Genomic DNA, 27,421 nt, shown 5'->3' with positions numbered 1-27,421 from the left:
ACCTCTGAGCATGAGAATTCATTTTTTGAATCGTTGGTCAGCATTGTTCAAGATACTCCCAAAATATTATAGGCTATTGCTATTGCCCTTGGCTGCCCCCCCCCCAACACACACACACGAGGTGGAAAGTAAATCCTTAGTGCTGAAGATACCATATATTTCAGACTTAGGGCCCAGAGTCCCCATGAATAAGAATTGACCTGAGATCCTCCTCCCTAAGGACTAGCTGAATTTCATGGTAAATGAGAGTCCATGAAAGTTTCCAAAGGAGGAAAGTACTTACCTATGATGTCTATTAATCACAACAATGATAAGTATGGCATAATCCTAAGGATGCAATCGTGACACACATACCTTGGTGGTAACCAATGTCTCTAATTCGGCTTAAGGCTCATTCAACAAGAGGGAAATAATGCCTGGTACTGGAAGCATAGCCAGCTACCATGGGCTAGTAAAGTCATGGATCTTGGAAGAAAACATACAAGTGCCACTTTACTAAAACAGTGTAATCTCTAGCTACATTCTAAATATTTGTCCTTATACCCACAGATAAGTGTCATTCTCACCTATCATCAAGGACACTTCTCTTTGCAACAGGTGGAGATAGTTACAGAAAACCACAACCAATCAAAATGTAGAATTGTGGAGCTCAGTCCTAACTGATACATCTACCACACAACTTCTGCACCTAACACTCAGGGTGGCAGAGAGATTTGAAGAGACAGTAGAGACGTTTCCTGTGAGACTGTGTTTTACAGGAATGTTAGAAGCAACAACATGGCTTCCTAAACATGACCTGAACAGGGATGACACCATTAGACATGCTTATGCGGAAGGGACAAAGCTCAGGAGGTTTTAACCCTAGACAAAGAACTACAGGCAACTAAGGGATGCTGAAAATGGGAAAAATAGCTCTCCCCAAGAACATAACAACTGGTTATCCTGTACCTGAAAACATATGCATACAAGTAATAGTATATGGACTGAGTAGGTTGTATTTATATATTTATGAATATACACACATATGTAACAACAATAAAAGAAAACAGCACTAATCTGAGAGAGAGCAAAGGGTTGCAAATGGGAGGGCAAGAGGAAAGTGAAGGTAGAATAATACAATTATATTATAATCTCAAAACCTAATATATGTTACATAAGCTTTAAAAAGATAAAAATACCAAACATTACTTAGACTGTGAATAAGAGCTAAGATTAAAAAATCAATAAGAGACACTAAAACTGGAGCTGAGAAGATGGTTCAGTGATTAAAGTGCTTTCTATGCAAGCTTGAGAACCAGAGTTAGGATTTTCAGAACCTACATAAAAATGCCAGGTGAGCATGACAGCCCAAGTATGAATTGAGAACTCAGAAGGCAAAGACAGAATCTCTGGAACAAGCTACATATCCAGACTAGTCATGCAGGCAAGCTCTGTGTTCAAATGAGAGGCCTTGCCTTGATATGTAAGGTGAAAAGTGATTGGGGAAGACACTGGGTATCAATATGTCTTCACATCCATGCACACACATGTGCACATGCACCTGCACATGCATGAAAACATGCATATATTCATGCACACATAACACACACACACACACAAAAACTATCACAACTTATGCCACAGAAATAGCAGGATTATAAGAAACTTAAACAATTAAATGCCAATAAATTGGATGGCACAAAAATATGGATAAATTTCTAGAAATCCTCAACATAGCAACACAGAACAATGCAAAAAATTAAAAAGTCTGTACAAATTTATGACTGGTAAAGAGACTCTATTAATAATCCAAAACCTAGAGCCAGAAGCCTAAGTAAAGACAAAAGGCCAATACTGTTGCTAACCTCAGATGCAACAATACTTAACAAAAACTAGTAGGCCAAGCTGACCAGCTTATGGCAGTGTTTATAACATTATGAGGTGAGATTTGTCCCTACCATATGTGAATATGTGAAAATACTTAATATGATATGCCACATCAAAACCAAACAGAATAAAGTCTACATAATCATCTCAATATTACTGAAAAATCATTTGAAAAAAATGAACATCAATCACGGGCTAATTATCTTAATTTTCCCACCCACCATCAGCAATTATTCTGGCTTTTACCTATTCTTACAATTATCTGCAATTTTATTCCCTTTTGTTTTTAAAAGCTAGATTGGGTCGTCATGCCCAGCCTTAATACATGAGGAGGTGCTTAGTATTACTGCAACTTGACATACCATCTTTTCTTGATACTCATGGAAGACCTGCCCTTTCCCAAACAGAAATGGAGGAGGAGTGGATTGGGAAGTGGAAACAGAGGGGTTTGTGGGGGAGAGACTGGTAGGAGAGTAAGGAGGGGAAACTGTGGTCAAGATGTAAAATAAATAAATACATTTATTTTTTTAAAAAAACTAGAAAAAATAAATAAAAGCATTCAACAAAGTAGGAACAGAAAATAATTACATCAAGACACAGACAATGCATGCATCAATTGGACAAGTGGCACAGACACATACATTGGAGGAAGAGCCACCCTTGGAGGCATAGGCACTGCCTGCACCAAGCAAAGGAAGAAATGGGAAAATGCCAGTATAAGAATACACTCAACAACATAAAGAACAATATGGCACCACCAGAACCTAGGGGCTCTACAACAGCAAGACCTGAACAGCCCAACGCAGAAGCAGCAGAAGAAAATGACCTTAAAAATAACTTTATGAAGATGATTGAGGCCCTTAAAGAGGAAATGAAAAACTTCCTTAAAGAAATCAAGGAAAAGATAAACAAAAAAATTGGAAGAAATTAATAAATCCCTTAAAGAAAATCAAGAGAGCCAAGAAGAAACAATCAAACAGGTAAAGGAAGCAGTTCACGACTTGATAATTGAAGTAGAGGAAATAAAGAAAACACAAACCTAGGGAATTACAGAAATGGAAAATATGAGTAAACAAACACAAACTACAGGTGCAAGCATAACCAACAGAATACAAAAGATGTAAGAAAGAATCTCTGGCATAGAGGATAAAATAGAGGAAATAGATTCGTCAGTCAAAGAAAATATTAAAGCCAAGGAAGTCATAACACAAAATGTCCAAGAAATTTGGACCATGGAAACACCAAACTTAAGAATAATAGGAATGGAAGAAGGAGAAGAATACCACCTTAAAGGCACAGAAAATATATTCAACAAAATCACAGAAGAAAACTTTCCAAACCTAAAGAAGAAATGCCTATGAAGATACAAGAAACTTAAAGAACACCAAATAGAATGGACCCCCAAAAGAAGTCCTCTTGTCACATAATAATCAAAACACTAAACATACTGAATAAAGAAAGACTATCAAGAGCTGCAAAGGAAAAAGGTCAAGTACTAAACAAAGGCAGACCCATCAGAATAACACCTGAATTCTCAACAGAAACTCTGAAAGCCAGAAGGTCCTAGACAGAAATTATACAGACACTAAGAGACCACAGATGCCAACCCAGACTATTATACCCAGCAAAACTTTCAATCACCAATGATGGAGAAAACAAGATATTTCAGGACAAAATCAGATTTAAACAATACCCATCCACAAACCCAGCCCTACAGAAAGTACTAGAAGGAAAACTCTAACCCAAAAAACTTAGCTGCACCCAACGAAAACACAGGCAATAGCTATTCCCACACGAGCAAATCCAATGTTACAAAAAACCTTTGGGTAGCCAGATTTCTCTGTCATTTCTAGAATTTTGGAACTTGCAGTGCACTTCCTGTTTACTTAGGCATATTATATCCTTCTGAGTTCTTTGATGGAATTAAAGACTAGCTAATTATAATTTTCCTTAGTTATGATGAAAGGTAAAATAGATATAAAACTTTACATTCACAAAGGTAGAAGATAGAATATTTTCTTTAATTTTGACAAATACAAATAGACATTATAGCTGTAATTCTCACTTGATAACTATTTAGTTATATGTAATTTTTACTATGTTAAATGAAAATTTTCATTTTTGATTAGATAGAAAAGGGGGAAGTACTGTGGGATGGTCTTTCTGCACGTGTGAATATGTGTTGCTACCATTGGTTAATAAAGAAGCTGCTATGGCCTGTGGCAAGGCAGAATAGAGCCAGGCAAGGAATCCGAGCAAAGAGACAAGGAGAAGAAGGTGGAGTCAGAGGAGACGTTGCAAGCCTATAAGGGGAGGAAGATGAAATAGAATACAGGTAACGCCATGAGGCACATGGCAGTATATAAAATAGAAATGGGTTAATTTAAGATATAAGAGCTAGCTAGTAAGAAGCCTGAAAAAAAGACCAAACAGTTTGTAATTAATATATAAGCATCTGAGTAATTATTTTTGTTTTGTTTTGTTTTTCGAGACAGGGTTTCTCTGTGTAGTTTTGCGCCTTTCCTGGAACTCACTTGGTAGCCCAGGCTGGCCTCGAACTCACAGAGATCCGCCTGGCTCTGCCTCCCGAGTGCTGGGATTAAAGGCGTGCGCCACCACCGCCCGGCAATTATTTTATAAGTAGCTGTGGGACCGCAGGTGGGAGAGATTTGTCCAGACTATGGGCCCATGCAGGACAGAGAAATTTCCCCTTACAAATTCCAAAGATGAGAAATACACACACACTAACAACAACAACAACAACAACAACAACAACAACAAACCCCCAAAATAACAGGAAATAACAAACACTGGTCATTAATATCCCATAATATCAATGAACTCAATTTGCTAATAAAAAGACACAGGCTAACAGAATGGATACAGAAACAGGATCCATCCTTCTGCTGCATAAAAGAAACACATCTCAACTTCAAAGACAGGTATTACCTCAGGGTAAAGGGTTGGGGAAAAACTTTCCGATCAAATGGATCTAAGAAGCAAGTTGGTATAGCTATCCTAATACCTAAAAAAAAAATAGGTTTCAAACTAACATTAATCAAAAGAGATCAAGAAGGGCATTTCATATTCATAATAGGAAAAACACATCGAGATGAAGACTCAATTCCAAACATTTATGCCCCAAATACAAGGGCACCCACATATGTAAAAGAAACATTCTGAAGCTCAAATCACACCAAACCCCACACACTAATAGTGGAAGAATTCAACACTCCACTCTCACCAATGGACAGGTCTGCCAGACAGAAACCTAACAGAGGAATGAGTGAACTAACAGATGTTATGACTCAAAAGGGCTTAACATACATCTATAGAACATTCCAACAAAACACAAAAGAATATACCTTCTTTTCAGCACCTCATGGAACCTTCTCTAAAATCGACCATATACTGGGTCATAAAGCAAATCTAAACAGATACAAAAAATTGGAATAAACCCCTGTATTTTAGTGGATCACCATGCCTTAAAGTTAGTATTCAACAACAACACAAATTACAGAAAGCCTACAAACTTATGGAAACTGAACAATGCTCACCTGAATCACCATTGAATCAAGGAACAAATAAAGAAATTAAAGATTTCCTAGAATGTAGTCAAAAGTTTTCCTCTATCCTGCCCAGTCCCACAGAAGCTCAGACCCAAGATAACACACAGAAGCTTATATTACTTATAAACTGTGTGGTCTAATGGCTAAGGCTTCTCGCTAGCTAGCTCTTTCATCTTAAATTAACCCATTTCTATTAATCTATGTTTTGCCACATGTTCTGTGGCTTACTGATCTGCTGGCATGTTGTTCCTTGGGTGGCAGGCTGGCGTTTCTCCCATTTCACCTTTCTCTTCCTGTCTCTCCCCTTGGATTTCCTACCTGCCTCTAAGCTGCCTTGCCATAGGCCAAAACAGCTCTATTTATTAGCCACTGGGAAAAACACATATTCACAGAATACAGAAAGACATACCACAACACTTCCCCTTTTCTATCTAATCAAAAAGGAAGGTTTTAACTTTAACATAATAGAAGAGTTATCAAGCAGTTTTTCTTATATGAGTTATATATTTTTATTTTTTATTAGACAAAAAAGGGGAAATATGGAGATATTTTATCTGTGTCCCCCAATGAAGGTTATCTGAGGATCAGAGGAAAAAGCCAGTCACTATATTAAACATAGAATTCAGGCAATGGTAGCACATGCCTTTAATCCTATCACTTGGGAGGCAGGGATCTGTCCAGATCTCTGTGAGTTCAAGGCCACACTGGGAACATGCCTTGAATTCCAACACTAGTTAACCATAAAGGTCTGGAGGTCTGTACAGACAGACAGGAAGTGACAGAGCTGGACAGGAAGAGGAAGTGATGTAGCTGGGCAGACAGAGGAAATGAGATGGCAGAACAGAAAGGCATATAGGCATGGGTATACAGGAGGTAGTTCTCTTGGCTGAGGATCTCTAAGTGGTGAAAACGTGGCTGGCTTCTTTCTGCTTTTACGATCTCTTGGTTTTAACCCCAGTATCTGGCTCTGGGTTTTTATTAGTAAGACTGTTTAGCAATTGGTCTTACACTAGAACTCAATGAAAATGAATGTTCAACATACCCAAATTTATGGGACATTATGAAAGCAGTACTAAGAGGAAAGCTCATAGCACTAAATACCTACATAAAGAAGATGGAGAAATCTCACACTAGCAACTTAACAGAACACCTGAAAGCTCTAGAAGAAAAAGAAGCAAAGTCTCTCAGGAGGAGTAGATGCCAGGAAATAATCAAATTGAGGGCTGAAATCAATAAAGTAGAAACAAAGAGAACAGCACAAAGAAACAATGAAACAAAGAGTTAGTTCTTTAAGAAAATCAACAAGATAGACAAATTCTTATCCAAACTAACTAAAAGGCAGAGAGAAAATATTTTGTTAATTCAAATTAACAAAATCAGAAACAAAAAGAGACACATAACAACTGACAACCATGAAATCAAGGCAATCATCAGGTCATACTTCAAAAACCTGTACTCCACAAAATTGGAAAATGTAAAAGAAATGGACAATTTTCTGGACAAGTACCATATACCCAAATTAAATTAAAACCAGATAAACAATTTAAATAGACCTATAGCTCCTATGGAAATAGAAGCAGTCATTAAAAGTCTCCCAACCAAAAGAAGCCCAGGGCCTGATGCTTCAGTGCAGAATTCCACCAGAATTTCAAAGAAGAGCTAACACTAATACTCCTCAAATTGTTCCACCCAATAGAAACAGAAGGAACATTGCCAAACTCTTTCTATGACGCTACAGTTACCCTGATATGCAAACAACACAAAGATGCAACAAAGAAAGAAAATTACAGACCAATCTCCCTCATGAATATTGATGCAGAAATACTCAATAAAATACTGGCAAACTGAATCTAAGAACACATGAAAAAATCATCCATCATGATCAAGTAGGCTTCATCCCAGAGATGCAAGGATGGTTTAACATAGGAAAATCTGTCAATGTAATCCATCATATAAACAAACTGAACGAAAAAAAAACACATGGTCATCTCATTAGATGATGAAAAAGCCTTTGACAAAATCCAACACCCCTTCATGATAAAGGTCTTGGAGAGGAACACAAGGAACATACCTAAACATAATAAAGGCAATTTATAGCAAACCAACAGCTAACATCAAATTAAATGGAGAGAAACTCAAAGTGATTCTACTAAATCAAGAACAAGATAAGGTTGTCCATTCTCTCCATATCTATTTAATATAGTACTCGAAGTTCTAGCTAGAGCAATAAGACAACTAAAGGAGATCAGGGGGATACAAATTGGAAAGGAAGAAGTCAAACTTTCACTATTTGCAGATGATATGATAGTCTACATAAGTGACCCCAAAAATTCTACCAGGGAACTCATACAGCTGATAAACACCTTCAGTAATGGAGCAGGATACAAGATTAACTAAAAAAAAAATAGTAGTAGCCTTCATATACACAAATGATAAATGGGCCGAGAAAGAAATCAGAGAAACATCACCCTTTAAAATAGCCACAAACAATATAAAATATCTTGGAGTAACTCTAACCAAACAAGTGAAAGACCTGTATGACAAGAACTTTAAGTCTTTGAAGGAAGAAATTGAAGAAGATATCATAAAATGGAAAGATCTCCCATGCTCATGGATAGGTATAATAAAAATGGCAATCTTACCAAAAGCAATCTATAGATTCATTTCAATCCCCATCAAAATCCCAACACAACTGGACTCCTGGAGCTCCAGCTGGGGTTTGGCCATGGATCTCTGCATCCACTTCCATCAGACACTGGATGAGAGTTCTATCATGACAGCCAGGGTGTTCAGCCATCTGATTACCAGAGCAGGTCAGCTCAGGCACTCTCTTGACCATTGCCAGTAGTCTACAGTGGAGGTATCTTTGTGGGTTTCTGGGGACCTCTCTAGCACTCTGCTTCTTCCTATTCCCATGGGGTCTACATTCATCATGGTATCTCTTTCCTAGTTCTCCCACACTGTTCCTGATACAGCTAGGACCTCCTGCTCCCCTAAGCTCTTTCCCCTAACCCCTGCCCTCCATTACCCCCCACCCCCAGTTTGCTCATGTAGATCTCATCCATTTCTCTGTCGTTGCATGATCCCTGTGTCTTTCCTAGGGTCCTCTTTACTAGGTAGACTCCCTGGAATTGTGAGTTGCAGTCTGGTTATCCTTTGCTTTACATCTAGTATCCATTTATGAGTGAGTACATACCATGTTTGTCTTTCTGAGTCTGGGTTACCTCACTCAGGATGATTTTTTTCTAGTTCAATCCAGAGGAGGGACTGTATGAGTGAGAGATATTGAGACCATGATTGGAAAAAGCACAGGGACAAATAGCCAAACTAGAGGAAATGCATGAACTGTGAACCAATGGCTGAGGTGCCCCCGTGGAAATGGACCAGGCCCTCTAGATAAGTGAGACAGTTGATTAGCTTGAACTGTTTGGGAGGCCCTCAGGTAGTGGAGCTGGGACCTGTCCTTGGTGCATGGGCTGGCTTTTTGGAGCCTGGAGCCTATGCTGGGACACTTTGCTCAGCCTTGGTGTAGGGAGGAGGAGACTGGACCTGCCTTGGCTGAGTCTACCAGGCTGGGCTGACTCCCCAGGGGAGACCTTGCCTTGGAGGAGGTGGGAATGGGGAGTGGATTGGGAGGGATGGCTTGGGGGTGGGAGGAGGGAGGATGGGGGAATCCGTGGCTGATATGTGAAACTAAGTTAATTATAAAATAAAAATATTAAATAAAAAAATCTCAACACAATTCTTCACAGACCTCAAAAGAACAATACTCAATTTCATATGGAAAAAGAGAAAACCCAGGATATCTAAAACAATCCTTTACAACAAAGCAACTTCTTGAGGCATCACCATCCCTTACTTCAAGCTGTACTATAGAGCTATAGTAATAAAAACAGCTTGGTATTGGCATAAAAACTGACATGTGGACCAATAGAATTGAATTGAAGATCCTGACCTTAACCCACACACCTATCAATACCTGATTTTTGACAAAGAACCCAAAACTATACAATGGAAAAAAGAAAGTATCTTCAAGAAATGGTGCTGTCATAACTGGATGTCAACATGTAGAAGATTGCAAACATCTATCACCATGCACAAAACTCACATCCAAGTGGATCAAAGACCTCAACATAAATCCACCTACACTGAATCTGATAGAGGAGAAAGTAGGAAGTAGCCTAGAAAGCATTGGCACAGGAGACCATTTCCTAAATATGGCACCAGTAGCACAGACACTGAGAGAAACAATCAATAAATGGGACCTCCTGAAAATGAGAAGCTTCTGTAAGGAAAAGGACATGGTAAATAAGATAAAACGACCCTACAGAATGGGAAAAAATCTTCACCAACCCCACTTCTGACAGAGGGCTGATCTTCAAAATATATAAAGAACTCAAGAAACTAGAGAGCAAAATACCAAACAATCCAATTAAAAAATGAGCTACAGATCTAAACAGAGAATCCTCAACATAAGAATCCCAAATGCCCAAAAGACATTTAAGGGATTGCTCAACATCCTTAGTCATCAGGGAAATGCAAATCAAAATGACTCTGAGATACTATCTTACACCTGTCAAAATGGCTAAGATCAAAAACCCTGATGACAGCTTATGTTGGAGAGGATGTGGAACAAGGGGAACACTCCTCCACCGTTGGTGGGAATGCAAACCTGTACAGCCACTTTGCAGATCAGTATGGCGACTTCTCAGAAATTGGGAATCAATCTACCTCAAGACCCAATAATACCACTCTTGGGCATATACTCAAGGGATGCTCAAGCATATCATAAGGACATATGCTCAACTATGTTCATAGCAGCATTGTTTGTAATAGCCACAACCTGGAAGCAACCTAGATGCCCCTCAACTAAAAGATGGATAAAGAAACTATGGTACATATACATAATGGAGTATTACTCAACTGTAAAAAACAATGACATCATGAAATTTGTAGGCAAATGGATAGAACTAGAAAATATCATCCTGAGTGAGGTAACCCAGACTCAGAAAGACAAACATGGTGTGTACTCACTCATAAGTGGATACTAGATGTAAAGCAAAGGATAATCAGACTACAACCCACAGCTCCAGAGAAGCTAGGAAACAAGGAGGACCCTAAGAGGGATGTATGGATCACCTTGGGAAGGGGAAACAGAGGAGATCCCAATGAGTAAACTGGGGATAAGGGGGGGGAGGGATAAAGGGGAAGGGATGGGGGATGAGAACATGAGGGAATAAGATGGTACAGCTGGGGGAGGGATAGGTTAGGAGAGCAATGAAAGAATATCTTGACAGAGGGAGACATGGGGTAAGGGAGAAATCTGGTGCTAGCGGAATCCCCCAGGAATCCACAAGGATGACCCCAGATTAGACTATTAGCAACAGTGAAGAGGGTGCCTGAACTGGCCTACTCCAGTAATCAAATTGGTGAATACACTAACTGTCATCATACAGCCTTCATCCAGTAACTGATGGAAGCAGATGCAGAGATCCACAACCATTCACCAGGCTGAGCTCGGGAGTCCAGTAGAAGAGAGAGAAAAGGGATTACATTGCTGTGGGATGTTCTGTATGTCAAATATGTTGCTGATTTGTCAATAAATAAAACACTGATTGGCCATTGGCTAGGCAGGAAGTATAGGCGGGACAAGGAGGAGAATAAAGCTGGGAAGTGGAAGGCTGAGTGAGGGAGACACTGTCAGCCGCCATGATGACAAACAGCATGTGAAGATGCCTGGTAAGCCACGAGCCATGTGGCAAGGTATAGATTAATGGAAATGGATTAATTTAAGCTGTAAGAACAGTTAGCAAGAAGCCTGCCATGGCCATACAGTTTGTAACCAATATAAGTCTCTGTGTTTACTTGGTCGGGTCTGAGCTGCTGTGGGACTGGCGGGTGACAGAGATTTGTCCTGACTGTGAGCCAGGCAGGAAAACTTTAGCAACATTACATGAGCGAGGTGCGGGGGGAGTGAGAGGAGGGATGAGAGGGGGATCGGTGGTTGATATGTAAAACAAATAAAAAATTTTTAATTGACATTTTTCTATAAAAACAGAAAGAAAAAATCTAAAATCTATATAGCTCATCTAACAACACTCAGTTGCTGAAATAACACTAAAATAAGCATAACAAAGCTAGAGATCTCTCACCCTCTGCTATCAAGACTTATCACAAATGGAAATAAAACAGTATGAAACTGACAGAAACTGACATATAAAGGCAGGAATACACCAATTTGGAAATGAATAGTGAACCCAGGTATAAATGGACATATATATAGTCAAAATAACAATGCCAAAGCTGTATAATAGAGATAGTCTCTTCAACAGATGGTTCTGGAAAATGTGGCTATGTACACAAAAGAATTAAATTGTATACTAACCCTATACCATACATAAAAATAAACTCTAAATCTATTAAAACAGACTAAATAGAAGACCCAAACTTAAGACCTGAAATTGTAAAGTCTCCTATAAATGAAATACAACATTGGTCTTGGCAATAATTTTTTCTCTATGACACAAAAAGCACAGGAAAGAAAATTAAATAAATAAACGAGTGGAACTAGATTCAGTTAAAAAGTTTCTACATAGAAAATTTACCAACAAGCCCAGTGTGGCTGTGCATGCCTTTAATCCTAGCACTTGGGAGGCAGAGACAGGATTTGAGTTCAAGGTCAGCCTGGTCTATAGAGCAAGTTTCAGGACAGCCATGGCTATATAGAGAGCCTGTCTCAAAAACAAAACAAAACAAAAGGTAAATCTATCAACATAGTTAAGAGGTAACCTACAGAATGGAAGAAAAATTTAAACCTGTATTTCAGGTAAGAGAGTGGTTTGCAAAATAAAGAACTCACACAAGTGAGTAGAAAAAACTAAAAAAAGTTAAAAAAAAGAACAATTATTCCAAGAACAAATGGCTAATAAGTATTTAAAAAGATTCCCAACATTACTAATCACCAGAGAAACTCTTGTATTATCATTTCATACTTTTAATATGATCATTTTTAAAAAGATAAAACAACAAACAGAAAATAATAAGTATTGTTTCTTAACTCTTACAATGTAAAAAATATAATTAATAATAGTGTGCTATATTTATGATTTTTGCTAACTAGATTTATAGCTGTTCTTGCCACTGGGGATGGGTAACTATCTGATATGATAGATATGTCTATTTATTTCCCCATAGTAACTACCTACTTATACATACCTCATGACACATTTTATATACTCTATACAAGTCAGGTTTACTTTCTTTTTAGATTAATGTACCAAGTAATGGATTTCATTATACATTTAATATTCAAAGTTAAACCCTTAGCCACTATTGCATGAACTATCAAATGATATATCCACCAAAAATGTATTGAATTTGCTTACTAAATTAAAAATAGATCTGTAAGATTCAACAATCCCACTAGATTATAAAAAACAGAGCTAAATATATGCTATCTACAGGACATTTATTTCAAACGTAACATGGCTATACTGAAAGTAAATGGATGGAAATAGCAATGGTTTTGTCAAGTAGCCTGGGATAGCCAGGAATCCTCTGTCCTGCTGCCTTTGTCTCTCAAGTGTGAGGATTCCAAGCATATACTCCCACAGTGAGCTGAAATGTAGGTTTTTTTTAAAAGCACAGTATGTATATTGATATCAGATAAACATCAGAGAAAAGTAAATTACCAGGGAGAAAAAGATCATTGTATAATATCCATGATGTAAAAAAAATACTGCTGAGAAAGAAAAGATTAGAAGTTAGAGGTCTCAGAATGGCATAGAGGAGGTAGATGTGGACTGAAATGAGAAAGCATTCTGGTGATGGTACAATCAAATATCTTCATTCGGTGTTGGATTACAAGAATCTACACATGTGGAAAATGAATACAACCGCAAACCATTGCTTATAAAAATGGGAAATCTAAATCTAAATAAGATCAGTATTCTAGTTGTTGATATTGTGTGTTTGTACAAAATACCACTGAAGACTTCTCTACTTTTATTTTCCTGAAATTAAAATATAATTATTTTGTTTCTGGGGGCTGGAGAGATGGCTCAGTGGTAAGGAGCACCAGCTGTTCTTCCAGAGGACCTGAGTTCAATTCCTAGCACGCACATGGCAGCTCACAATTGTCTGTAGCTCCAGTTCCAGGGTATCCAACACCCTTATACAGACATACTTGCAGGCAAAACTCCAATGCACATGAAATAAAAATAAATAATTTTAAAAATTACATCGTTTCTCCCTTCCCTTTTCTCCCTCCAACCTTTCCCACACACCACACCATTGCTCCTTCACATCATGGTCTCTTTATTTAATTTTTGAGGTATATGTATGTATGTATCTGTGTACATGTATAACCTAGGGTTCAGAGATCATAGCAGGAGAAAAGGTGGAAAGTTTCTAAGAAACAGAGGAACAGGAAGTTGGCTGTGTAGTATTATCTCTTAGAAATGTCAGGAAAGCTACATTCATGAATTTGTAAACATGGCTGCCTCTCTATATTGTTTTCAACTTCCTGTATTTTTTCATTTAAAATATAGCACATGCACTATTCACTATGCATGTATTTATGTACATGTTATTGAACTTAAGGGGTCACAACATGTATCCCAAATCAGTCAAGCCACCTCTCCTCAATAAGCCAATAAAAAGAGTCAAATTAATAGTGGCAAGCAGAAAAAGGAGATGTATTCAATATGGCCACATTGGGAAGAGGGATGAAGAGATCAAACAAGCCCTTCCAGTCAATCTTCAAAGGTCTGAAGTGGAATTAAAGTTTCAACAGAGTGCCAAGGATATAAATATCTAAACAGTCCTGGTCAAGGTGTGATTCCCCACCCACCACTGACTCATTATTATCTGGGATATAGTTTCTTCCTGTTCTGACAAGTTTTTAGAACTTCATGAAGTCTCTTTCCAGGAAACAAATTTCCCCTCTGTCTGAAGTCTTTTCCTTCTTCCATCATGCTATTCCTTAGAAAATTCTTATTTATTTGGGGTCCATTGTATCAATAGTCTAATAGTCAGATTGAGAGACTCAAGTGTCTTTTTGTGTATAATAATATTCTTTATTTTTGAAATTATAAACGCATCAGTTTCCCTGCTCCCTTTCTTCTCTCCAACTCCTCCCATGAAACTCTTTGCTCTCCCTCAAATTTATGACCTCTTTTTCTTTGTTATTTCCTATGTGCATATTCATAAATATAACCTGGTCAGCACATATAATGTTACTTGTGTGTATATGCTCTCAAACAAATTTTCTTAGAGACTGATCACTTTTCTTCCCAGTTGAAGTTCCTCATATGCCTAGACCATACTTTCTTCTCTTGGCTTTCATAAGAATCTTCTATATTCTTAATAAAAATACATATATACATACATGCATATGCATCATTTGCTTTAAGCTGGTTTAAATACATCTTTATTATTTATTACAAAAAAAGGGTTTTGTGGTTTTTTTTTTTACATGGAGACTACCTATTCTACCCAGGCTGGTCAAACTCATAGACTCCAGCAGTCTTTCCTTGTTCACTCTTTTGAGTATCTGGGACTACAAACATACTTCTTTTTTTTTTTTTTTTTTTTTTTGGTTTTTCGAGACAGGGTTTCTCTGTGTAGCTTTGCGCCTTTCCTGGATCTCGCTCTGTAGACCAGGCTGGCCTCGAACTCACAGGATCCGCCTGGCTCTGCCTCCCGAGTGCTGGGATTAAAGGCGTGCGCCACCACCGCCCAGCTAAACATACTTCTATACCTTACTTACCAAAATGGCTTAATTAAGGGACAGTGAAAAACAAAGTATTCACAACTTAAAGCTCCAACATTTCATATAAAGTATCCTGGCCACAGCTTCACCATCTATTTGGATTACTCCTTAATGAGAAAATTCACTATCAATTCCATATTCTTTAGCTAACCAATTCTCTAGGTTTACCTAAATAAGATACACTTTTCCTCAATTTTTAAAAAAAAAATTTTATTTTATTTTATGTGGGTGGGTGTTTATATTTGTCTGTGTACTACCTGTGTGCCTGGTGCCTGAGGAGATCAGAAGGAGGCATCAAATTGCCTAGAATTGGAGTTATACATGGTTGAGAGCTACCATGAGTTGAACCTGGGTCCTTTGAAAAGGCAGCCAACACATTTAATCACGGAGCCATCTCTCCAGCCCTCAGACTCAAATTTACACAAAGTTATTTTCCAAATATTTTTTTCTAATCTTCTACTCACGTCTATTGATATGGACTACTAAGAATTAAATAGATTTCCTACTGTACATTGGATGGCTAGCTCTATAAAATGTTTTCAATCTCTCTCATCCAGAAATAAACATATAGCAGTTTCATGTACATGACACAGGAATGGCAAAGCTGGAGTGAAATGGAAAGACTGCTAATTATTTAAAAACAAACAAATAAAGCAGCCAGGCAGTGGTGGTACACACCTTTAATCCCACCAATCAGGAAGCAGAGGCAGGCAGATCTCTGAGTTCAAGGCCAGCCAGGAATCATGCAGAGAAACCCTGTCTCGAAAAACCAAGAAAAAACACACACACACAAATGAGCTGAATTTCTATTCTAATTAGCAGCTCATTTTGTCATCCAGGCTAGCCTATAATTTATTATGTATGTCAAGCTGGCCTTAAACTCAGAGCAATATTCCTGCCACAGCTTTTTTAGTATAGCAAGTACAAGTTCATGCCACCAAACTTGATTCATTCAATTTGTTACTTTAGAGCTGAGGAAAATAAAAATGTGATACATTTACACAATGGAGTATTACTTAGCTGTAAAAAAAATCATGAAATTTGCAGGCAAATGGATGGAACTAAAAAAATATCATCCTGAGTGAGATAACCCAGACTCAGAAAAACAAACATAGTATGTACTCACTTAAAGTTGATATTAGTGGATATTAGCTATAAAGTAAAGGATAACTATATCCCTGGGAAGGGGAAATAGAATAGATTTTGTGGGTGAACTGGGAGTGGGTAGGGATAGGAACAGGAGGGTGGATGGGGAGGAAGTACAGGAAAAGATGACTAGAACTGGTGGGCATTTCAGGGATGAGGTGGAAACCTGGTGCAATGGAAAATCCATGGAATCTATGAGAGTAACCATAACAAAGACTCCTAGTATATAGGGGACACGGAGCCTGAACCAGCCATTTTCTGTAACTAGGCATGGCCTCAAGTGGAGGGATTGGGACACCAACCCGCCACAAAACCTTTGACCTACAGCCTGTCCTGCCTGCAGAGTGTTCTGGGACTGGAGCCTAGCATAATCCTCATCAAAGAGATCTGAGAGACTTCATCCAGCAACTGATGAAAGCAGTTGCACAGTCCTATAGTCAAACATTAGGCAGAGCTCTGGGAGTCCTGCAGAAGAGAGAGAGGAAGGATAGGAGGAACCAGAGAGTTGAGGGATACCACAGAAACACAGGCCACAGAATCAACTGACCAAAATTCATGGGGGTCTGACCTAGGTCCTCTACATATATGTTATGGCTGAGTAGCTTGGTCTTTTTGTGGGACCAAGAGCAGGAGTAGGGACTGTCTCTGACTCTTTTGCCTGCCTGTGGGACCCTTTCCCTCCTACTGCGTTGCCTTGTTCAGCCTTGATGTGATGGTATGTGCCTGGTCTTATTGTAGCTTGTGCTATGTTTAGTTGATATCCCTGGGAGGCCTGCTCTTGTGTGAGAAAAAGTAGGGTGGCGTTGGGAGTGTGGGAGTGGATCTGGGGAAGAGGGGAGGTAGGGGAAGAGACTGGGGGTAAGGGAAGAAGGAGAAAAAAACAAATGAGTTGAATTCCTATTCCAATTGCAATTAATCCAAATAGTGCATGCTGTTGCTTCCCCTGCTGTTATCCCCTCTCGGAAAAGTACCAGCGGTAAATCGTGAGCCTCCAGCAACTATTATCTATCATGTGTCCCTGGCTGTGCTGTGTTAACGTTAACTTGTCCAAGTTCACCGGAGTAGAAGTTACCTTTTGGGTCAGAGGACTTTAATCCAAGAACATCAGAAATTTTAAGTTTTAGGTCTTATTGCATCATAATACAAGTCTATCAGTATTAACATTTTTATTTTTTGAGATAGGGGCTCACTTTGTAGCCCAGGCTAGCCTATAATTTATTATGTATGTCAAGCTTCCCTTAAACTCAGAGCCATCTTTCTGCTTCAGCGTTTTGAGTATAGAGATTACAAATTTAAGCCACCACACTTGATTCATTCAATTTGTGACTTTAGAACTGAGGAAGTAAGTCCTAGAGTTTCATTATTTTCAGATCCTTGGCAGCACTATAAGTATAATAAGATTATGGGGTGCAACATTTAATGTGCATTTTACTTTCTCCCTCTGATGAATCAATAAAAATGTATGTGTTTACAAATGTTTAAGAGTTTACGTTCAGATTATATTTCCACTGCACTTTCTTTTTTTTTTGGGGGGGGGGGGGCGGTTCGAGACAGGGTTTCTCTTTGTAGTTTTTGGTGCATGCCTGTCCTGGATCTCGCTTTGTAGATCAGGCTGGCCTCGAACTCACAGAGACCTACCTGGCTCTGCCTCCCGAGTGTTGGGATTAAAGGCATGTGTCACCGCCGCCTGGCTTCCACTGCACTTTCTACATCTGAAAAGAGTTTGCAATGAATATTGTCTTAAATTTTCTTTCATCACATTTTAACACTAATATGAAAGTCCCAAACCTGAAATGCTCTAAAATTCAAATAGCTCCTTACAATGACAGTAATGCTTGGTCTTAGTTATATGATAATAGATTTCTGATTTTTGAATTAGAGATAATCAATCCACAAATGTATGCAAATATTCTAATTTCTGAAAAATTTCAAAATCTGAAACACTTCTGCCCCAAGCATTTCTAATAAAGATTCTCAAATTTTCTGAACTACTATTCGAATCTCTTTCACAGTACTATGCATCCAGCGTCCTAGTTAGGAAAGAACACTCAGATATTTGAAAGTACATTAAACCTAAAGTACACTGTCCCTACTCTAATTCTTCTTAGCACTTACTTGAATCCAGTATCAGTTTCTGATACCAAAATGAAACTCCAATTTCCCAACCTCTGATAGGACTACGATTATTTTTCCTGTACAGTATCATCCATAACTAACATAGGGTTGACAATCTAGAAAAAAAAATAGTGTGACTGCTACATCTATCCAGACTATCCTACTAAACAAATTCTTGATTAGTAGAATGCAAATTAATGAAATTTTGTCTTGCAATTTGGAACACACTGATGTTAAAATTTCTAAAAATTTCAAAAGTGGCTGAAATTAAATTAACTTTGTGAATTTTTTACATTAAGATTTTTTAATCAATAAATAAAATTGGAGAATAGACATTTAAACTACTTAAAGATATCTTTAAGTGCTTTAGAAATACTTTTTTATATTATCCATTGATGTATTAACTACAAATCATTCTCATCTACTTACTAATATCCCTAAAGACTAACCAAATTCTGATTACTACAAGTACAAGTAAAACATAAGACATACCAGTTCATAAAAACTCACATTTTCAACCATTTGAGACTTATTCTCCCCCAAATTATTGCAAATTAAGAAAAACTAAAGTATAAAATCTACTACTTATTTTTATGCCTCAATTTTTTCAATGATTTATTTATTTTTATTTTAAGTGCATCAGTGTTTTGCCTGTATGTATGATGGTGTTAAATCCCCTGAAGCTGGAATTACAGACAGTTGTGAGCTGCCATGTGAGTGCTGGGATTTGAACCTGGGTCCTCTAGAAGAGCAGCCAGTGCTCTTAACCACTGAGCCATCTCTCCAGTTCCTATACCTCAGTTTTTATGTTTCTATGAAATCATAGGTATTCAGACTAATTAGCAGCAATAATGACACAATACATTAAAATTAAGTAAACTGGGGGCTGGGGAGATGTCTCAGCAGTTAAAAGCATGGGCTGATCTTCCAGAGGACCTGGCTTCAATTTTCAACACCCACATGGCAGTTCACAACTGTCTGTAACTTAAATTCCAGGGGATCTGACACTCACACAGGTGTACATGTAGGCAAAACAACAATGCACATAAAATAAAAGTTTTAAAATGTATATATATATATATATATATATATATAAATTATAAAAAATTAAGTAAACTGATAATAAATAAAGACAATCTAATAATTAGTAGCCTTCAATGTATATAGAGGAGAGAGATTGAATATATATGTGCAGCTGTCTGTTAAGTTCAGCAGTAACCATTAAATAAATTAGTATATGATACATTCCAGCCAGATGAAATCTCTGCCCTTGGAAAGTGGAAACCAAAGTCATCCTCAGCTATTAACTTGGGCTACACAAGACTCTGTCTCAAACCAAAAGAAAAAAAGGATACAAGTAAAAAGCCAAATATGCAATTATATATGGCCTCTGTAATTAAAATCTTATGTCACAGTTCATATGTGAACTAGTTTCCAGTTTGAGAAAGTGAAATAATGTGGGGTTTAAAGTGAGGAGGGGGATTAGAAGATAGAGCAGAAGAGGTGTGGGCAAAGGGATAAATAACACTAAGGATGTTTGACAAAAACACATGGAGACAACTAATATTTATTTATTTGTTTGTTTATTTATTTTACATCCCAGCTGCAGTTCCCCTCTATTTTTAAAGCTTCTCTGTGTGTATAATATTATATTATACTATATATTATTGTATATTAAATTATAGATTTAATATATATTGAAGTAGTTTCAGGTAAATGTCAAGAAATACCATAAAAATGGGAATTTTTATTCTGAATTCATTTTCAAAGTTACTATATAAATACAAAATACTGACAATAAGACAGAATGGAAAAACAGTGTCCTTTTATTATAAATTTTTTTAAAATCCTAAGTGTAACAAAAAGACAATATGAAATTTACATTGTGAATATGAAATAATGGACTTTGAATGTATAGATGAAAGAAGATATATGTCATCCCAGAAACTCCTAACTATTTACTTTCTTCAACAAAGAAAATAATTTGTTTTTAAAATAAAATCCTAGTTATCCAGGTGAAGGCACATGCCTTCAATCCCAGCACTCAGGAGGTAGAGGCAGGTGGATCTCTGTGAGTCTGAGCCCAGTCTGATCTACAAAATGAGTTCCAGGACAGCCAGGGCTGTTACACACAGAGAAATCCTGTCTCAAAAACCAAATAAATAAATAAATAACCTAGCGATTCATTCCCCTCAGTTAGACACAGTATTTTTTTAAAAAAAAGCATGAATAATAATGTTCCTCCAAACAACTTTCAGTCAAATTACTCAGCTGTAAAAATAGTTTATCTTCTAGACCTACTGGACTGAGTCTACCAGGTTGACCTCAGTCTGTGGGGAAGGCTTTGCCCTGGAGGAGATGGGAACGGGGGGGGGGGGGGGGGGGGGGGGCGTTGGGGGGAAGGTGAGGGGGACGGGAGGGGGGAGAACAAGGGAATCCGTGACCGACATGTAGAACTGAATTGTATTGCAAAATAAATTAAAATAAATTAAAAAAAATAAATACTCACAATGGAAAAAGAAAAAAAAAACAAAACAAAAAAAATAGTTTATCTTATGCACACATATCTTTTCAGACTATCAGGGAGTCTTTCTAAATAACTAATATACTCTATATGTAGATATGTGCATGTTTGTGCATCTTTTATAAAACTTGCTTAGTTCAGAAGTGAGAGTGAATACAAATAATATCCCCCAGCAATTAAGTGAGTTTAATCAAGAGTTCAATAATTCAGGGCTATAAAAGGATATAGAGACACTAACACTTGCTATATAATCGTTTTTTAGCAACCATTAGTATAAAATGTCCATTCTTCTTATTATTAATCTGTGAAAATTCAATTTCAGGTTTCAATTAAAATTTATGGCATTTTACAAAGTGTTATAAAATTCTATCACAGAATAAAAAAGTGACAAAATTAACTTCAGCGATGCACTTGTAACTAGGAAACTAGTATGAATTGGTATCTTTGGGATGATAATAGTTCAAAGAGCACTAACAAGTCATAAAAAGATAATGAGAACTCTGTGTTCCTTATAAATATTAATTTACAATTTACATGTGAAAGTATTTGTTTAGTTTGTTGTTAGAGTACTTGAAGAATGGATTCCACTCTTTGCTCTTCTTTTCATATTGAAATGGCTATCAGTATCTTTTGCTTAGTGGGGAAGTTTATGTTCTAGGACAACTTAATCCAAAGAGAATTGTTGGATAAAGGCTATGATTCCAATAAGCTCTCATCACAAAATTTTAGGCATGTTCTCAAGTAGAAAATCTTCAGTCCACGGACAACATAAAGATCATACTTTAGAATAGGATCCTTTTAAAAAGGCATACAAAAGGAAGCATCCAACTATAATCAGAGGTCTATTGAGTACTCTTTCACTCATGTAGCCCGCTGTCACTCTTGACTTTGCTTTGAATAAAGATCCCCTGCTACTTTGCAATCAGTGTATTTCAAGTCTTTGAATAAGAGGCCAAGAAACTAGAAACACTCCACCCAACACTCAACCATCAGTAACAATGAAATGACAATTTTATGAAACAACAATATTTGCTGAGCCTAGAAACAGTGAATTATTGTTTGTTAGTAACAAACTTACCAAGTAAGTCTACTGTTCAGAAAAAGACAACAAATGAAAAATACAGAGGCCTCAAATTTGAAGTTTGGGTCTATTGCTTCTTGAAGCAAATATGCATATTCTTTGTATCTGTAATTCTAAAATGTGAAGTTATGTTAGGGGACATACAACTTTTTTGTTATAATGCAGATGATCTTCAACTTGTGATATGGTTACATCTCAATAACTCAATCAAAAGTTCAAAACTGTGTGAATAAAAACTGGACTTAATGCACATAACCTACTGAACATCACAGTGTAGCAACACAGTACACTGCAGAGTACTGGGTTTTTTTCCTCTCATGACTGACTGGCAGCTACAGATTACTGCAACTGTCCAGAATTGCTAGAGAACTGAATCATATATTATCAACATATTGAACCATACATTAAGGACAAAGTTAAAATTAACACTGGCAACTTTGAAAATGTCTGTGAAACTGACAGTTTCCCTTGGGGACTTTGAAATTATACGACCTGTGGTCTTCAGGTTGAAGTATGAGTCAGGACCTGTGCATACTAGTAGACAGCACCTAGCAGCTGTGGAAGAGGATGCAGAGTAAGATGATGACTAAGAGCATGCAAAACTCTCAAGTATAACTGGAAAGTGATCTGCCTCCTGGCAGTGGTAGAAAGATTCCACAAAAAAGAGGAAAAGTTGTTGATAAACAAGATGACCATGAAGAGAAGGATTGTCATAGTTAGGATTTCTAATGCTGTGACAAAACACCATGACCAAAAAATATGTTTTGGGAAGGAGTATATTTCATCTAATAGCTTGTAGTCTATCATCCAGGGAAGCTGGAGAAGGAACTCAGGCAGAACCTGGAGGCAGGAGCTGATGCAGTAGCCAAGGAGGGGTACTGCTTACTGCCTTACTCCGCATGGCTTGCTGAGCCTGCTTTCTTATAGAACCAAAGACCACCAGCCCAGGGGTGGCACCACCCACAATGGGCTGGGCCTTCCCCCATCAATCACTAAGTAAGAAAATGCCCTAAAGGCTTGCCTACAGCCTGATCTTATGGCTCTTAATTGAGGTTCCTTCCCTCTTCTCAGATGACTATAGCTTATGTCAAGTGGACAAAAGCCAACCAGTACAAGGAGGAAAGTAAAGCTCCAGTGAAGAAATCTGTACAAGATACCACTTGCAGAAAATTACAAGATACAAATGTAGAAAATTCATACCAGCATGGAAAAGACTAAAATACTATGAAAACCAAGATCCTTTAAAAAAATGGAAAAATCTTCCTAAAACACCAAAAGCAATTAAAGCAAGATTGCAAGCAAGTATAGGAAAGGGTGGTTCTCTTTCCAAGGTAGAAGCCAAGTTCATCAATTATGTGAAGAATTGCTTCCAGATGACTGACCAGGAGGCTATCCAAGCTCTCTGACAGTGGAGGAAGTCTCTTTCAGAAAATGATTTAAACAGCTTGAAATATTCCTTCTTACCTCATTTCTGTCGCAAATGCTATCTGGCCTCTCCTTTTATAATACAAAATGAAAACTTTCCCTACAATGTTTGATAAATGATGTTCTGGTTCCATCAACAAATATGTGTTGTCTAAAATGGTTGTTTAATATTTAAGGGTGCAACTCTACCCTTTACATGGTTTTAATTATGTATGGTCTGTTATGATACAATGTAGTAATAGTGGTGGTCAGACAAAGAAATACTAGAAAGACAAAAGGTGGAATAAATAATATTTTAATAAAGAAAAAATAGTTTTTACTGAATTCATATTGCATTTATACAAATGCAATAAAATTTGTGAAAGAAATTAGAGCAAATCAGCAATCATCTCTAATTGCAGTATGGTTTGTTATTTTTCTATATGAGAACATTAGTTTACAATGGCTGACCAAAATGTAGGAACTGTTAACATGCACTAAAATAAGTTTTATAAAGGTTTATGATTGAAGTTTAAACATACGTTACTTGCCAAATATTAACATATACATTAACATATTAGAACTTTGACAGATATCAGTTTCAAGACCCTAATATAGCCCGTCCCTTTATCATACAAGGCAGTATATGATAAACGAATTTATATAATTTAATGAATCAAAATTCATGTTGCTCATAGAATTTATCTGGAAATAGACTTTGGAGAATATTAATAATATAAGGTTCTATCTATTATACTAGTCTTGTATAAAACACTTGGATGATAGCCATGTTTTACTATGCAACAAAAATACACATTTATAAAATACGTTAACTTAATTATTTGTATCTTCTTACAAAACATTCTCACATGCCCCAAGATAGGATGATTGTAAACTAACTTCTATAACATGTACATTGCAAAGTTATTAGTATCTAATTTATTAAATTATAATATAGCATAAGAAGTTTGCTCACTTCAAGAAAGTTAACTGTTATAGGCAATCTTTTTCCCTTTTAGTTAATCTAATGGTAATGTGATGAACTTTTCCTCCTTCCAACGAAGCCTACAATTTCAAGAACAAATATGACTTTCATATGAAGCTTCCTCAGACAACCCTTAGCCTTTGGTGATCCCCCTATAGTCTTAATTTTTTTAGCTCTTATTCTGTACTTTTCTATGTTCTGATTCATCTATCTTATCTTCAGCTGAATTCCCCAGAACTGTTTCTATTGGTGTCTTTTTTTTAAATTTTAGTTACTGGTTACTGGCAATCGGACCCAGAGCCTTATGCTTCAAGTGTATGCTAGATACCAACAGACCCTGAGACCTGTTTCTAATCTACTCTCTTCAATTCCCACCACAGTGATGGACACTGAGTAGAATCTAAAAAATAAAAGCTTAATAAAAGTCTCTGAAAATAAAATTTAAAAAAACAAACAAGCAAAAACAAACTTCATTCCAGAGTTTAGTGATCAAATTCCTTAACAGCACTTGCAAAACAAAATATTATTTTATCATGTGATTATGACAGTCTGTGAATGCTCTGGGATATGTGGTTACTATCTGGCCACATTCACATCCATAGAAGTCTTTTCCTTCAGATCTAATAGTATTTCAAACAATTAAGAGTACAATTCAAGACCTTTCCCAAACAGAAGCCACCTCTAAATTTGAAATAAGTGCACAGCAGATAATTCACACTAAGGTAGAAAACTATTTTTCCCTGGTATTGTACATTAAACACAAGAGCATCTCAGACACAAAAGCAATCAATACAAAGCATTTTACCCAAAACTATCAGAAAATCAGCAGTGTTAAATTGCTAGATTTAAAATTGGCAAATTCACTAGCCAAAGTTACCTAATCACTAATGGCATCTGCATCTTTGTTAAAGTTCTTTAGCTTAAAGGGGTTACTGAAAACTAAATTTAGCTTTCCCATCCTTGTGCTCTTTCTCACTACTTCTTTTTAGATAAGAGACCTGAAATGGCTTAAAACTGTCAGGATGGAAGAGTGTGAAATAAAAGAACCCATCTTTTGTTGTCAGCCCACAGAAGTGCCTCACAATTAAAATTATACATCAGTTCAAATTGAGTTCACTTTTGAAAAGGGTCAGTTGGGAATTTTCTCAGTCATCTACTTTTTAAAAAGCAGTCTCACACCTCAAAATAACTCTATTGTCAAAACACCTTGTAACTTTAGAACCTTATCTAATCATGGTATCATGGTATCCAAACTCTCACTTCAGGTGTCTCATGCCAAAGTTTGGGGAAGTGACTATTTGCAACTGTAGCCTACTTTAAGAAGAACAAATAGATCACAGTTATCCGTATTTTTATTAGGAGCATCTTAAGTTTCGTGAACACATTTTTAAATGCAGAAGTGAGTCATTCTGGATGAAGAGTACTTTGTAAAACGTGTTCCCTCTATTGTCAATCATCGACTTTGTCTACTTCTCAAGTGTGGTGGTACTTCGGTTGTCAAATAGAACATGTTACTAGTTTTGTCTTATTATCATTATTATTACTATTATTTAACACAACTAGTATCTGCCTAGTTTTACATGTTAGGAGTCAGGAGCTAGGCATATGGTTTGCAGAAGCTGATGACACACGAGTATAAAGAATACTGAAAATTAAGGCACCACTCAAGCTATCTGGTCAATTCTTCAGTCATGAAGCAACAGCAATGTGGAGGATGGGCTCTTGACTAGCCTGAGGTCAGGTCAGACTGTCCCCTGAGACCAAGAGTCAGAGGCACAGTTAGAGCAAGGGGAAATGGGTGAACCGGGCACTAGGAGAATCTGTCTTGAAATCAGAGACCAAGGTGCATGACTGTATTCAGAATCATCAGCATCTAAGAAGCACTGCCAGGCCTTAATCACCGACACTATGTTTCTGGAAGCCAGGGTTGAGATCAGAAAGTGGTGCCTTTGAGAAGCAAAACTATCTGGAAGAAATTACTCGCGAGCAGATGCAGGAAGGGTGTCAGAAGCTTCTGAATGAGAAAGCAGAGCTTCACTGACCTGCTGGGGCCCCAGAGACCCTGAAACCAGAAAACAGCTCCAGCACCAGGCGACTGCGGTGCCACTACTCACCCCTACTCTCCTAAGGTCTTGTTGTCGCCCTGCACCACACAGCCCCTGCGGAGGGGAAAACTTTCCCCCTCCCCCGCCGCTGAGGGTGGGATCCACCGGCGAGAGGAGGCGGCGTCGCAGCTGTCCAAGCAGGGCCAGAAAGGCGCTCGGTGCATGAGAAGCAGCCTGGTGCTTGTGCCTCTGGCGGCCACCAACTTCACCACCATCGACTTGGAGGGCCAGGAGGAAGCAAAGGCGGCAGGCCTTCGCCCAGCGGACCGAACTCTTCCCGGATACTAGGCCTGAGCTTGAGGCAGGATCGCCTGCCCTGGTCCCCTCAACAACAGGACCCCCAGGCTTAATTCCAATTTCTTGGCCCCCGCGACCACAGAACAGTGGCTGCTCCCTCTTGGGGCCACGGTCGCAGCTGCATCCTCGTGCTCCTCTTCCTCTGGCGCTGCTGCCTACACACACAGCCCCGGCGCAGTTACCACCGCGGCGCCTGGATCGCCGTTTCTTAGCAACCGCGCGCATGCGCCCCACCCCGCCGGGGACCACTGGTGCGGCTGTCTGATCTCAAACCAGTTGGTCCGCGACCTAAAAAAAGTGAACAAAACTCCACTTCTTAGGTAGGCCCTAATGTCAAGGTCAGAGAATGGTGAGGAGAGGTCCAGGATGTTCTGAAATGGAGAGGCCTGGAGACTTAGGATGAGATCCACTAGCATATAGGCATCTGAGCTATGGAGAATGTTTTTTGATTTGTTTTCATGCAGTCTTTTCTCATACTTCTACCAGAGTGATCTTTATAAAAGTCCCATCTCTCACTTGCCTCTGGTTAGGAGAATGGGTTTTGGAAATAAAACCAA

General features: G+C 37.9%; 1 protein-coding gene across 14 annotated transcripts in view; it reads right to left on the bottom strand.

The window, feature by feature from the left end:
- The window catches only part of Zc3h12b (zinc finger CCCH-type containing 12B), a 216,968-nt gene extending 189,906 nt beyond the window's left edge, over positions 1-27,062 (bottom strand). For 13 of the 14 annotated variants that reach the window (XM_052733026.1, XM_052733066.1, XM_052733076.1 and 10 more), the window contains exon 1: positions 26,577-27,062. The gene's annotated coding sequence lies outside the window, so the exon portion shown is untranslated. Of the gene's footprint in view, positions 1-17,991; positions 18,066-26,576 lie in introns of all 14 variants that reach the window. The other variant, XM_052733113.1, reaches the window with a different exon arrangement.
- Between the last annotated feature and the right edge of the window lie 359 nt (positions 27,063-27,421).

This window comes from Peromyscus californicus, unplaced genomic scaffold (assembly GCF_007827085.1).
Source record: "Peromyscus californicus insignis strain IS unplaced genomic scaffold, ASM782708v3 Scaffold_10__1_contigs__length_136768540, whole genome shotgun sequence".
Classification (NCBI taxonomy): Eukaryota; Metazoa; Chordata; class Mammalia; order Rodentia; family Cricetidae; genus Peromyscus; species Peromyscus californicus.
Note: the sequence above shows the minus strand (reverse complement) of the source record. Positions and strands in the feature narration are given on the sequence as shown.